At 44.6% G+C, this 12,146-nt stretch overlaps 1 protein-coding gene across 1 annotated transcript in view; it reads right to left on the minus strand.

Annotated features, from left to right (window-relative positions):
* RAF1 (Raf-1 proto-oncogene, serine/threonine kinase) overlaps positions 1 to 12,146 on the minus strand; it is a 2,753,658-nt gene that overhangs the window by 1,685,049 nt on the left and 1,056,463 nt on the right. The gene's annotated exons all lie outside the window — the stretch shown is intronic.

Raw genomic sequence — 12,146 nt, forward strand, 5'->3', positions numbered from 1 at the left:
ACTAACCTTTTCCTTTCTTTTTTTCGCATATTATCTGCTTTCTCCACACCCATCTTCTTACTTCCTTCTCTTGCAATTTAAAAATCTCCTCTCCAAGCTAAATGCCATTTCCCTTCATAACAATAAGTTATACTTCAACTATTCTTCATAACAATAAGTTATGCTTCAACTATTCTTGCAGTTTCAATTGTGAATGTAAATATTTGCCTTATCTTCTGCCCAAGCTAACAAAGTATTTTAAATCCCATACCTAATGTAGCAGACTGAAATTGAATGTTTACTCTATTATATTTTTGTATCTGACTTGATTTCTTCTTTTTTAAAAGTATTTGTAAAGTATTTTTGAAAGTATTATTTTAGTAGTGTAACGGAGCTTTTCTCCTCGGGCCTCCACTGAAAATGGACATGTATCCAGCTGGACTAGCCCGGTTAACAAATGTAAAATAAAATAAATAAAAATAAATAATGTTTAAGACCCATCTGTCCTGAGTAATGTACTCCCAGTTTTTTTGCATGCAGGGCGAGCTTTCCTCCTAGGGGTGCAAGTACTTGGGCATGGCTGGGAAGGATGAAGGACAAGTCATTGTGAACTTTTTCCATAAGATGGTGACTTACCACTCTTGTTTTTGAAGTGGGAGCACTCCATTTTTTAGATCTGTGCATACCCCGAGACTGTAGTCTTGATGGTCTGCTGCCCCTGGGTTTGGACTGAAGGTCTGGGAGGGACTGGAAAGGACCAGTTATTTGAAGGCCAATGCCTACTGAATCTAGGTGTCTGTACCTGTAGGAAATCTTTAACAGTTTGCATAGATTTAGCTTTTTCCTCCATCTTTTTAAGAACTACTTCTGCTTTAGTGTCAAACAAAACTTTCCTGGTTTAATGGAGCATCTAGTAATTTTGCTTTGACATGGTCTGGCAAGATTTGTTCCTTCAGCTAAGCATGCCTTTTAAGAACAGACACAGTGACAGCAGCCCTGCAAGATGCTTCTAAAACATCAAAAACACAAATCTCAAAGTATGTTTTCCAACCTGGTTTGCAGAATGCATTAACTCTTGTGAATCTTTATGTTCTGCACAATCAGGAATCAACATAATTTTTTGTTTAATAAGTTCCATAATATGCTGTTGGTACTTCAACATGTGAAACTGGCAATTTAAAGCCCTGATGGCAAGAGTTGCAGAGGTATATACTTTCTTCCCCCATCTGTCTAAAGCCCTAGAATCCCTGTCCGAAGGGGTAGGGTTTTTGTCTGTAGTAGCCTTAATACCTTTAGGTCCCTGGGAAATGGTCTTTGGATCCGCAGTGGGATTTTTAAACAGAAATTTGTGAGAGTCAGGTACTCTAGTACCTGTCAGGCTTTCTAGGAGCTGGTGGCAAAGTATCAGGGGTAAGACTGGATTCCATGAAGACATCTATAATTTCCAGAAGACATCTATAATTTCCAGAACAGGGGGTATTGCTAGAGGGCTGTGCTGAGATAAGTTTAAAAATTCCCTGAGTCTCTTTTCGGACTGTGGGTAGTCCTGGCACTCCCAGTGGAAATGCTCTCTGAGGGTATGCAGGGTTTCACCGAAAGAAAAATCCTCTGCTGGGGAGGCACAGGGACAAGAATCCTCTGCATCTGAATTTCACAGGTAGATAAGGGTATGTGTCCTGGTAATCTGAGGGGTCAGAGTCATTGGACTCATGATCTGTAGAATCAGAAGGAAAATCAATTCTTTGTCTTTTAGAGGGGGAAGGCAGGCTTCCCCTAATTAAAGTAATAAGGTTTTCAGCCATTCTAAGCATTTGTTTCTGTGGCATGGAAGCTTGAGAATGCGCTTTGGTCATCTGTTTCTTAAGTGTACTGCGAACTCTGCCTGAAAAATTTGGTAGTTTTATTCAGAAACGAAGTAGTCGGTTTAATATGAACATCTGAAGGTCTGAATACACCCACAGAAGCCGGTGCCTGAACAGCGGCTCCGGACCAATCCAAGGTAGAGACATCCGCAGGTTCCATACTTGAAGACACATCTTGCGGTATACCGGACTCTGAATGGGTCTCCGTAGAGGCCTGCGAAACTGTAGAAGCAGGTATCAGGGGCTGTGAAAACGCCTCACTGAGTATCGGCAGACTGGCGACTAGCTTAATGGAAGCATCGTCGGCAGTTTTGGTCCTATGCGGTCTGTCTCTGTCTTTATCCTTACTTTTTTTGGAAGATCGGTAGTCGGATGGCTTATCAAAGCCATTTCGGAATACGGAGAAGAGCAGCGAAAGAATTTAGTGACAATGAACAGTTCGGGCGTTGAACAGGGCACAAAACAGACAGTGAGGAACGTCGTGGTCTGGGCCTAAACAGGTGATGCAGTAAGAATGAAAATCTCAGTCAGGTATTTGCTTTCCACAGGCAAGATAATTAACTTTTTCTGACATCGGCTACAGCACTTTAGAAGACTTCAGGTCTGAAACTCGAAAAATGGAAAGTTCAGGTAGTGGCCGACCGGCACTTGCGAACTGCTTCTGCTTTGGGCTCCGCTCGGCAAGGAAAGCTGATGTAATGGCGTCAGCTGCATGTTTTATACCCCTGACGACCTGACGTCATGGCATAGGTGACGGCATCCAACGCAGAAATACCAAGACTCTAGTATTCGGGCTGACTGAGGGCTACCTGCAGGCAGATAACCCAAGTGTGATGACTGCAACAGTGAAACACGAAGAACATCTCCACTCGCGCAAGCTGCACACAAGGCCTGAACCTGGTCTGTGACATTAATAGAACTTGTTGGCGGGATAGATTTGTGTCCCAAACACTCTGTGGAACAGACTCCCTTCTCCATGTCAAGTAGAGTATCTGTCTAGCCCTCTTTAAGAGGGACCTGGACTGGATGGGAAACAGAAAATATACCCCTGGGATTCCACCAGTGTCCCCACTAGACAGGGGAAACAGGTGCTGACTATGAGGGAACATTGGCAAAATTCTTGGCTAGGCCTATAAGGGCCTCCAGGCCAATAGCCTAGTATCATGCTATGAACCTATAATTTGAATGAGAGTCTACTGGTACTAAATAATGTTAATTGCCCCACTTGAACATGTCAGTAACTATTATTGACCAAGGTAGCTCAGGGATTTGGCTTGGCTGAAGTGGCTTGTTTTGTAAATCCAGTTTAGTACTATTACCCACTGAACAAGAAGAAAGTACTCCAGCAATTTCTTTCGCTAGAGAAGTCCAAAACGCAAGTCCTCTCGACTGCCTCTTACTGGATTCGGAACCTGGGTAACCACAATGCAAAATCTGGATATACTCTTGTAAGGAAGCAGGGACAACAATTTTAGGACCTTTGAAAATAATGCCATCTTCCATCAACAACTCATCTCTGTAAGGAAAGGAAAGTTGCACATTGGGTTGTACACTAGATTGCTTTGAGGACCATACAACACTGATGTAGTGATTGAGCTTTTGCAAAACTTATCAGTCATTGTACGACCTCATAGCTCAAGTCTTGAGGTAGAAAAATTATGCACTTCTTCCATGGCATCAAAGTCAAAATTCCCTGCGTCAAGCTGTTCTATTGTATTTCTGGGCGATGTGGATAAAGTATCAGCCAGATAAAGCTTCCCTTTTGTATAGACCATTTTGAAGTTGTACTTCTGCAATTTCAGCATTACTTTTTGTAATCTTGCTGGAGCTGAATGCATAGGCTTCTTTAAAATAGTAACCAAAGGTTGATGATCAATTTCAATCTAGGTATCTTGACCACAGATATATTCATGAAGCTTGGAACATGCAAACAATATTGCCAAAAGTTCCTTCTCAAACTGAGCATACTGCATCTCCGTCTGGGTAAGTGTTCTAGATGCATAGAATACTGGCCTGTCTTCTTGAATAATAACTGTACCTAAACCAAATTCTGAAGCATCACAGGAAAAATTACTGGTTTGTTGACATCGGGTCTATATTATGTTGCTGAAACAGCAAAACACTCTTCTTTTAAATCACCAAACTGACAAGTTTTAGCTTTGTTTCTTAGGTCAGTAATGTAAGCTGCAAAAGTTTCCCCTTGCTTCTGATCTCTCGTGTAAAACAAATGCCCTTCTAATGTAACATTAGTCTGGGGGTTACACATTTATCTAAACTTGCACTTCAAACATTCGGGGTCTTCAGCCTACACAAAAATACGAGTTTCTCCCTCACCTTCATACACTGCTGGTGCATTTACAAATGAACACTCCCTTTCAATGGCCTCTGACCCTGTTAGGTCTAGCAAAATGAATGCCCTGGTGCATGCATCTTTATTAGAATAAACTGCTTCTATAAATATATCATACTCTTGCTAAAATATTCTCCAATTCTCTGCAATATTCTGCTCAAATACAAGTCATCATGGCTTGTGAAAAAATCAGTCTGCCATATTAACATATCTTAGCGAAGACTTTTGCAAATGTACACGAACACACACACACTTGTACGCACATGTGCTTGACATCTATGCCAATACTTACAATAGCACGATAAGCTTCTGTATAACTGAACTTTACAAAATAAATCATCTGGGCACTGTAACACTTTGAAATCACTTTACTGTAAAAGTCACTTGTCTTGAATTTATTTTACCGAATAAATGTTTCTGTGCTATTCTTTTGCTTAGTAATATGTTTTGCTCCCATGTAATGCTCCATTTTATCCCTTTGAAAAAAAAAATCTTTTGTGCGTATTCTCGGGTCTACATTAGAACACCGAACATTCAAAATGTCGAGTTTTATAATATCGAACCCTACCAATCGAAAATACCAAACATCGAACGTTCAGAACAGCAAATTATTTTCCTAGGGAAAACAAATTTGCTGTTCCAAAACACATACACACAAAACACACAACACAAGCACACCAAACAAACAGCAATCCACACACACACACACCTAAAATCTTACACCTAACCCTACACTAAACTATACACACACCACTAACTATCCACAAACCTTAACCCTAACCCCAAGGTCTGGCACTATCGCACACTCACCTCACCCGTGCCCTAACCCTCATGTCCACACAATCGCACACATACCTAACTCGCACTCAATCGCACACTTACCTGAACCCGACCCGCAACTTTCCAACAGAGCACTGAAAATACTGAAGCAACAGAAACGGACAACCAAATGCTTTTCCTAGGAAAGAATTAGGTTTTCTGCTCCTTCGATATTTTCAGCGTTTGCTGAAAATGGGTCGATATTAGAACACTCGACATTTTAAATGTTCGGTGTTCTAATATAGACCCGTATTCTCTTTACTGTTTGCTTGCTTCTGGCCCCTTTTCTCTCAGTTCACTTAGTTTTCCTTCATTGATATCTCTGCAACTCATGGCTCTGAAGAGTAGTCTTCACAATCCCGGTTCTGACACCATGTTGCTCGCCAGGTCAGGAAGAAACAGGCGAACGTTGTCGGACCTTGCTCAAGCAGCTTTATTATATACAAACGCATCGCAAATGAAGTTAAGGAACTTTAACTTATAAACAAACTATCATGCCCATAGATATTAACATTCTGGCTGCACCTTCAAGATGGCACTTAAGATAACACATGCTTGGAATTTATATGCACACAGAGACTTAGAAATGCTTCTTAAAGGTACAGCACACAGCTGTTATTCTACAGACATCGATGTGCTGCTCCTGCTGAAAGAAGACACCCCCCCCTTATCTTTAGGGAGCCATATTTCACCCCCTCATCCCACGTCTGAGGCATCTGTGAACAATTCCTGAGAGGGAAGAGGGGGATGAAAAGGGTTCCCTGGATTCAGAGACAACTGCTAAATCCACCTGTGAAGTTCTTGTTGGAGATCAGGAAGAAGAGGAACTACAAAGTCTAGAGGCTTGCATGCTGAAGCCATACTGACTTCAGAAACCACTGAAACTTTTTCATATGAAGTTTGGCCAGAGGCAGCATCGGAATGGTGACTGCCATGAAACCCAAAACTCTCAGAAACACTCTGGTGGTAATGGAAGCCATAGGAAAAAGAGTGTGAAAGAAAAATTAGTCAATGCCTTTGGAGGAGGCAGGAATGTAAGCAATGGCACTGTCTGAATCCTGCAGCCCAGAAAAACATGATCCTGAAAAGGAGTCGGAGAAGACTTTTTGAAATTTACGGTTAACCTCAGGCTCTGAAGAAGGGAAATAGCAAAATGATTTTGCAAAAGAATTGCTGGAGAGGACGCCTGAAACAGCAGGTTGTCCAAGTAAGGAAATATTTGGATCCCTTGAAGCCTGCAAAAAGCAATTACAGGAGCAAGACATTTGGTGAACAGCCCTGGGGCAGTAGAAAGGCCAAAGGGCAAAACAGAAAGAGAGCACCATAAACGTAGATGTTTGAGTGTATTCACTGTTGCAGTCATCACCTGTGGGTTATCCCTGCTGTGGTAGCCCTCAGTCAGCCCGACTACCAGAGTATGTTTTTTGCCTCGGCTGCAGTCGCCTGTAGTCTGACATCAGGTCGTCAGAGCTATAAAGCAAGGCAGCCAACGTCATTACATCAGTTTTTCTTGCCCTAAACCCATCTGAAGCACAAGGAGATAAGGAGAAGTGTGCCTGGTGGCAAAAGCCCACCGTGGGAAGCTTATGTCCCCCTAGGGGAAGATGCTATATGGGGGATGGAGGGGGGGGAACAGGACTGCAACAGTGAATACACTCGAACATCTACATTTATGGTAAGTGTACAGAACTGTACTATGTTCATGTTTCACTGCTGCAGTTATCACCTGTGGGAGGATTCCCAAAGCTGGGAAGAGGGGTGGAGGATAGATTACAGTCCTAGGCACGGGTCAGCAGGCCCTGCGGAAGCAAACCCTGTCCTAGACTTAGAAAAAAGAGGTAGGCAGTAATGCTTTGTAAAGGTATGGACAGAGGTCCAGGTGTCAGCTTCCAAGATGTCCCTGGTAGGGACTCCTCTGAGGAAGGATGTGGAAGTGGAGGCTGCCCTAGTGGAATGGGTACAGATAGACTTTGGTGGGGGTTCCCATGCAGTCTATAGCAGCAAAGGATACGGTGTGATATCCATTTGGAAATGGGTTGTTTGGAAATGGACTTCCCCTCTGCCCCAGGGGCAAAGCTGACAAGTAGTTGGTCATTCTTTGAATGGTTTAGTACAGTCCAGATAGTATCTGAGTTGTCGGTGCACATCTAGTGAGCGTAGAACTCTTTTCCCCTTTCTTTGAGGGTTGGGAAAGAAGGTGGGTAGGTGTATGGCCTGGTTGAGGGTCACATCAGATACTACCTTGGGCATAAAGGAGGAGTTTAGTCCTCAGGGAGACCCTGTCTGCATGGAAAATGATGAAGGGCTCAACAGCCATGAGAGCCTGAAGTTCTGATACATTCTGGCTGAGGCGATAGCTAGTAGGAAGGCAGTCTTCCAGGAGAGGTATTTTAATTCTGCAGAAGCAGCAGGTTCAGAAAGAGGTAAGGTTAGTTTTTCTAGAACATAATTCAGGTCCCAGAGTGGCGTGGGAGGTCTTCTGGGCGGTCTGATATAAGTCCCTCTGAGGAACTGCTTAATCAAGGGATGAGAGAAAGAGAAGAGGGGTGGGTCTGAATCGTAAAGGGCAGAAATGGCCAAGGCATGGATTTTAATAGAGGAGAAAGAGAAGCCACTATTGAGCAACTTGGCTAGGTAATCCAAGATAAGAGGGATGGGAGGTATTGGCCCCTTTGGACTGGTTCCAGGAGCAGAATCTTTACTATTTCTCTGCATATGATTTTCTGGTGCTGGGCCTTCTGGCCTCTGTGATGATGTCTAGGACCTGTTTGCTTAACAGGGCTCCTTGCTGGCTTTTAAGGTATAAGCTATGCTGAAAGATTGAGAGTCTAAGTATGGATGCAGTATCTCCTCCCTCACCTGGGTCAAGAGGTCTGAGATCAGGGGAAGCTGCTTAAGAGGGGCTGTAAGGTCAGGCAGCATAGTATGGGGTACCAATGCTGTCTGGGCCAATCTGGAGCAATGAGGATGGCCTTTGGTCTCTCTCCCCTTATTTCTGATCAATACCTTGGGAATAAGGGGCAGGGGAGGGAAGGCGTACACACAAACAGGGAGTTACAGGCATCCACCTTCCAGAATAGGAGGTGATACGCCCTGGTACAGAACTTTTGCAGCTGGTGGTTGAGGGGTGAGGCAGTGAGATCCACTTCTGAAGTCCCCCACTCCTGAGTGATTTGCAGAAAGATTTCTCTGTGGAGCTGCCATTTGTGGGGGTCCAGTAAGTTTCTGGTTAGGTGGTCTGCCAGAGTGTTGCTGACTCCTGGTAAGTATTGGCAATTAGGTGTAGACCCATGGAGGTGGCTGTAAGCCAGAAGCTCATGGCTAACCTGCACAGGGGGTAAGATTAGGTCCCCACTCATTGTTGATTTACCACATTACTGTGGTGGTGTTTGTTTTTATAAGGAGAACCCCTGGCCTCAGATGAGGTTTGAGGGATGTCGGAGTCTTTTGTACTGCCATCATTTCTTTCGGATTGATGTGCAAGTGAAGTTGCTGGGCATCCCAAAAACCTTGGGTGCACCTGCCTGCTAGGTGAGTGCCCCAAGCAATGTGTGAGGCATCAGTGGTGATGGTCTGGCCGGAAGGATGGAGGATGAAGGGGAGACCATTGTTCCTGGCACAGGCCTCTGCTCACCAGAGAAACTCAGCCCTTATACATGGGATCAGAGGGAGAGAGGTCTCTAGATACTGAGTGTGCTAGCACCAAAGGTTCTTTAAATACTACTGAAGTTTTCTCATGTGAAGCCTGGCCAGGGGAATGAGCAGGGTGCAAGATGCCATAGATCCCAGGGCTTGCAGAAATTTCCTCGCAGTGAGGTGACTTCTGGAAGCCAGCTGGGTAAAGTAGAGAGGCAGGAAGCTCTGCTTTGTTGGGGATAGGAAGGCCATTTGGGATGCTGTGTCTAGCACAGCTCTCAAGAAAATGATCTTCCTGGTAGGGTTTTGTTTTGATTTCTTGTTGATGGTGAACCCTAGGGAAGTTAGGAGTGATTTGACAAAGAGAAGGTCCTGGAGCAGCTTTTCTTTGCACTCTGCCTGAATGAGGCAGTCGTCCAAGTCAGGGTAAATCTGTATACTTCTCTGTCTGCAGAATGCTATGGCTGGGGCCAAGCATTTGGTAAACACTCTGGGAGCAGCAGAATAAGCCAAAGGGCAGAACAGAGAACTGAAAGTGTTGTGAGCCTGCTCTGAAGCGCAGGAATTTTCTGCACGATTCCCTGATGGGGATGGGGAGGTAGTCATCCTTTAGGACTAGGGTCACTAGCCAGGCATTTTTTATTAGCATAGGCAGCAGCTGCTGCAAAGTTAGCAATTTGAATCTGGGGACCACCAGGGAGGTGATCAGAATGGATAGATCCCGGATGGGGTGACAAGTGCCCTCTTTTCTGGGAATTAGGAACAGTCTGGAATAAAAGTCTTTGCCTGTTTGATCTGAGGTGACAGGTTCTACTGCCCATGGGATATGAGAGTTTGGACCCGTTTCAATGCCTCTGCCCACTGATTTGGAGGTAGGTCTGGGTACTCTCTTGGACTTGGGAGTTCGCTGACAGCATTTGTATCCCTTAGAAATGATCTTTAAGACCCATTGGTCCTTGTTACAGAAAGCCAATTGTCTTTGAAGAGGAGAGTCTTCTTCCTAGTTTTTGATGAGAGATGGGAGGGCAGAGGGGGAGGGGGGTCACTGTGAGTGTTTGGCATAGAAGGTTGGCTTAGAACACCCTGCCTTAGCGACGGAAGTCTATTGTTTTCTTCTCTGCTGGCCCTGGGATAGGGGGGCCTGGATGGCCTGTCCCTGCGGGGCTTACCTTGGCCCTGTCTGCTAACTGCAGGGAAGGCCCAGTGCTTAGAGGGAAAGTTCTTGCTGAATCTGGGAGGTTGAACTTGAAAGAAATATTTTACTGTTTGCATAGATTTTGCTTTCTCTTCCATCTTTTTATGCATCTCTTCTGCTTTTTCCCGAAACAAGCACTCCTTATCTAAGGGTGCATCAATAAGTTTAGACTTGGCATGATCAGGGAGAGGTAGTTCCTTCAGCCATGCATGTCTCCTAATAACAAATCCTGTCACTGCTGCCCTGCTAGAGGCTTCTAGGGTGTCATATTCCACATTGTAATGAGTGTTTGGCCACTTGACAGAGTGCAGTAAATCTGCTCTTTCGAAATACCACAGTCAGGAAAGGTAGAAATCTTCTGTTTGAATTGTTTCAAAGTATGTTGTTGATATTTTAACATATGGAACTGACAACTGAGTGCTCTTATAGCTAAGGTTGCACAGGTGTATACTTTTTTACCCCATCTGTCCAGAGCTCTGGAGTCCTTCTCAGAAGGAAGAGGATTCTTGGCAGAACTAGTCTTAGCTCCCTTAGGTCCCCGTGTAATGACCTCTGGGTCTGCAGCACAATTTCTGCACAGGTATTTGTGAGAATCCGGAACTCTGTAGTAACTGTCAGGTTTACTGGGAGCAGGAGGGAGGACGTCAGGGGCTAAGCTGGATTCATGGAAAACATCATCCACCACTTCTAAAATAGGGGGGATGGCCAGGGGTCTGGCTGGGGCAGGTCCAGAAACTCTTTCTTAAGACTGTTGGAAGTCCTGAGATTCCCAATGGAAATGTTCCCTGAGTGAGTGAAGGGTTTCCCTAAAGGAAAGGTCCTCTGGAGGGGAGGCAGAAGGGATGGATTCCTCTGCATCTGAATCCTCATAAGCAGTTAAGGGATGCTGTTCCTCTTCAATAATGGAATAGTCAGATTCCTCAGAATCCTGTTCTGTCGAAACTTCTGGGGAAGGGTGCCTTTTCCTTTTAGAAGTAGTGGCCTGACTACCCCGGATAAGGGAGAAGAGATCCTCCACCATTTTAAGCATTTGTGCCTGGGGTGGTGGAGCAGTAGCAAGATGGTGGCTAGAAGCAAATTTCCTAGGAGTGGCCTGGCTTCTAGGCTTGAGAGAATCTGTAAGTCTGAGAGAAAGGGTAGTCAGATACGAAGATGTCATTTTTTGTCTAGATTCGGTAGTACAAAAGGCATCCTCAGAAGCCAGTGCCTGCGTTGCGGATCCGGACCCAACCGAGGCAGAGAGAGCCAAAGACTCGGAAGACAAAGAAGACTTCTGCGGCATACCAGACTCCGAAAGGGTCTTGGTAGAGGTCTGAGTAGATATCGAATCAGGCATCAGGGGCTGCAAAAGAATTGATGACCTGCTTAGCAGTAGAGTAGTCAGAAGGCTTAGCCTTGTGTGGTCTTGTCTCTATCTTTATCTCTACATTTTTTTCGGAATGTCCACAGATTGTTGACTGATTTACGCCATATCAGAATGCGAAGACGGAACATGAAAACAACTGTCTACAAAGAGAGCTCTATGGCGAATAGTTCTCGTTTTAAAAAGGGCACAGAACTGGCAATGGGGGACGTCGTGGTCTGGGCCTAAAAAAGTGATGCAGTAAGAACTGAAATCTCGGTGTGGGATCCGCTTTCCATAGGCAAGACACTTAACTTTTTCAGATATTGGTTAGTGCAAGAAAAAAGGATCCCCTACGGGGTACTTGGCTTTAGACATTTTCAGCTGAAATTCAACTTCTGGCAGTGACCAAACGGCACTCGTGCAAACTGCATCTGCTACGGGCTCCATGGCAAGAAAGACTGATGTAATGACATCGTCTGTCTTGCATTATAGCAATGACGATATGACGTCAGACTACAGGCGACTGCAGCCAATGCAAAAAAAACACTGACTCTGGTATTCGGGCCAACAGAGGGCTACCACAGCAGGGATAACCCACAGGTGATGACTGCAACAGTGAAACACGAAGAACATCTGAAAATGCCAAGAAGCAACAGAGAAACACAAACTTCCTGACAAAGAGGATGGAATATGGACATAAGCATCCTTGAGATCCAGAGACACCATAATATCCTGAGAGAGCAAGAAAGGAAGCAAAGTCTGACGGGAAAACATCTGAAAGGAAGGCACTTTCAGAAAAGTGTTTAGATGAGAGGTCTGGAATAGAGGTCTAGAATAGGTCTCCAAGTGCCCTCTTTTCTGAGCACTAGAAACAGTCTGGTATAGAACCCTTTCCCTCTGTGGACAGAGGCACTTCTTAAATAGCACCCTGAGTCAAGAGATCTGGAAGACCCTTTGGGA

This window comes from Protopterus annectens, chromosome 7.part0 (assembly GCF_019279795.1).
Source record: "Protopterus annectens isolate FY-2018-M chromosome 7.part0, PAN1.0, whole genome shotgun sequence".
NCBI lineage: Eukaryota > Metazoa > Chordata > Ceratodontiformes > Protopteridae > Protopterus > Protopterus annectens.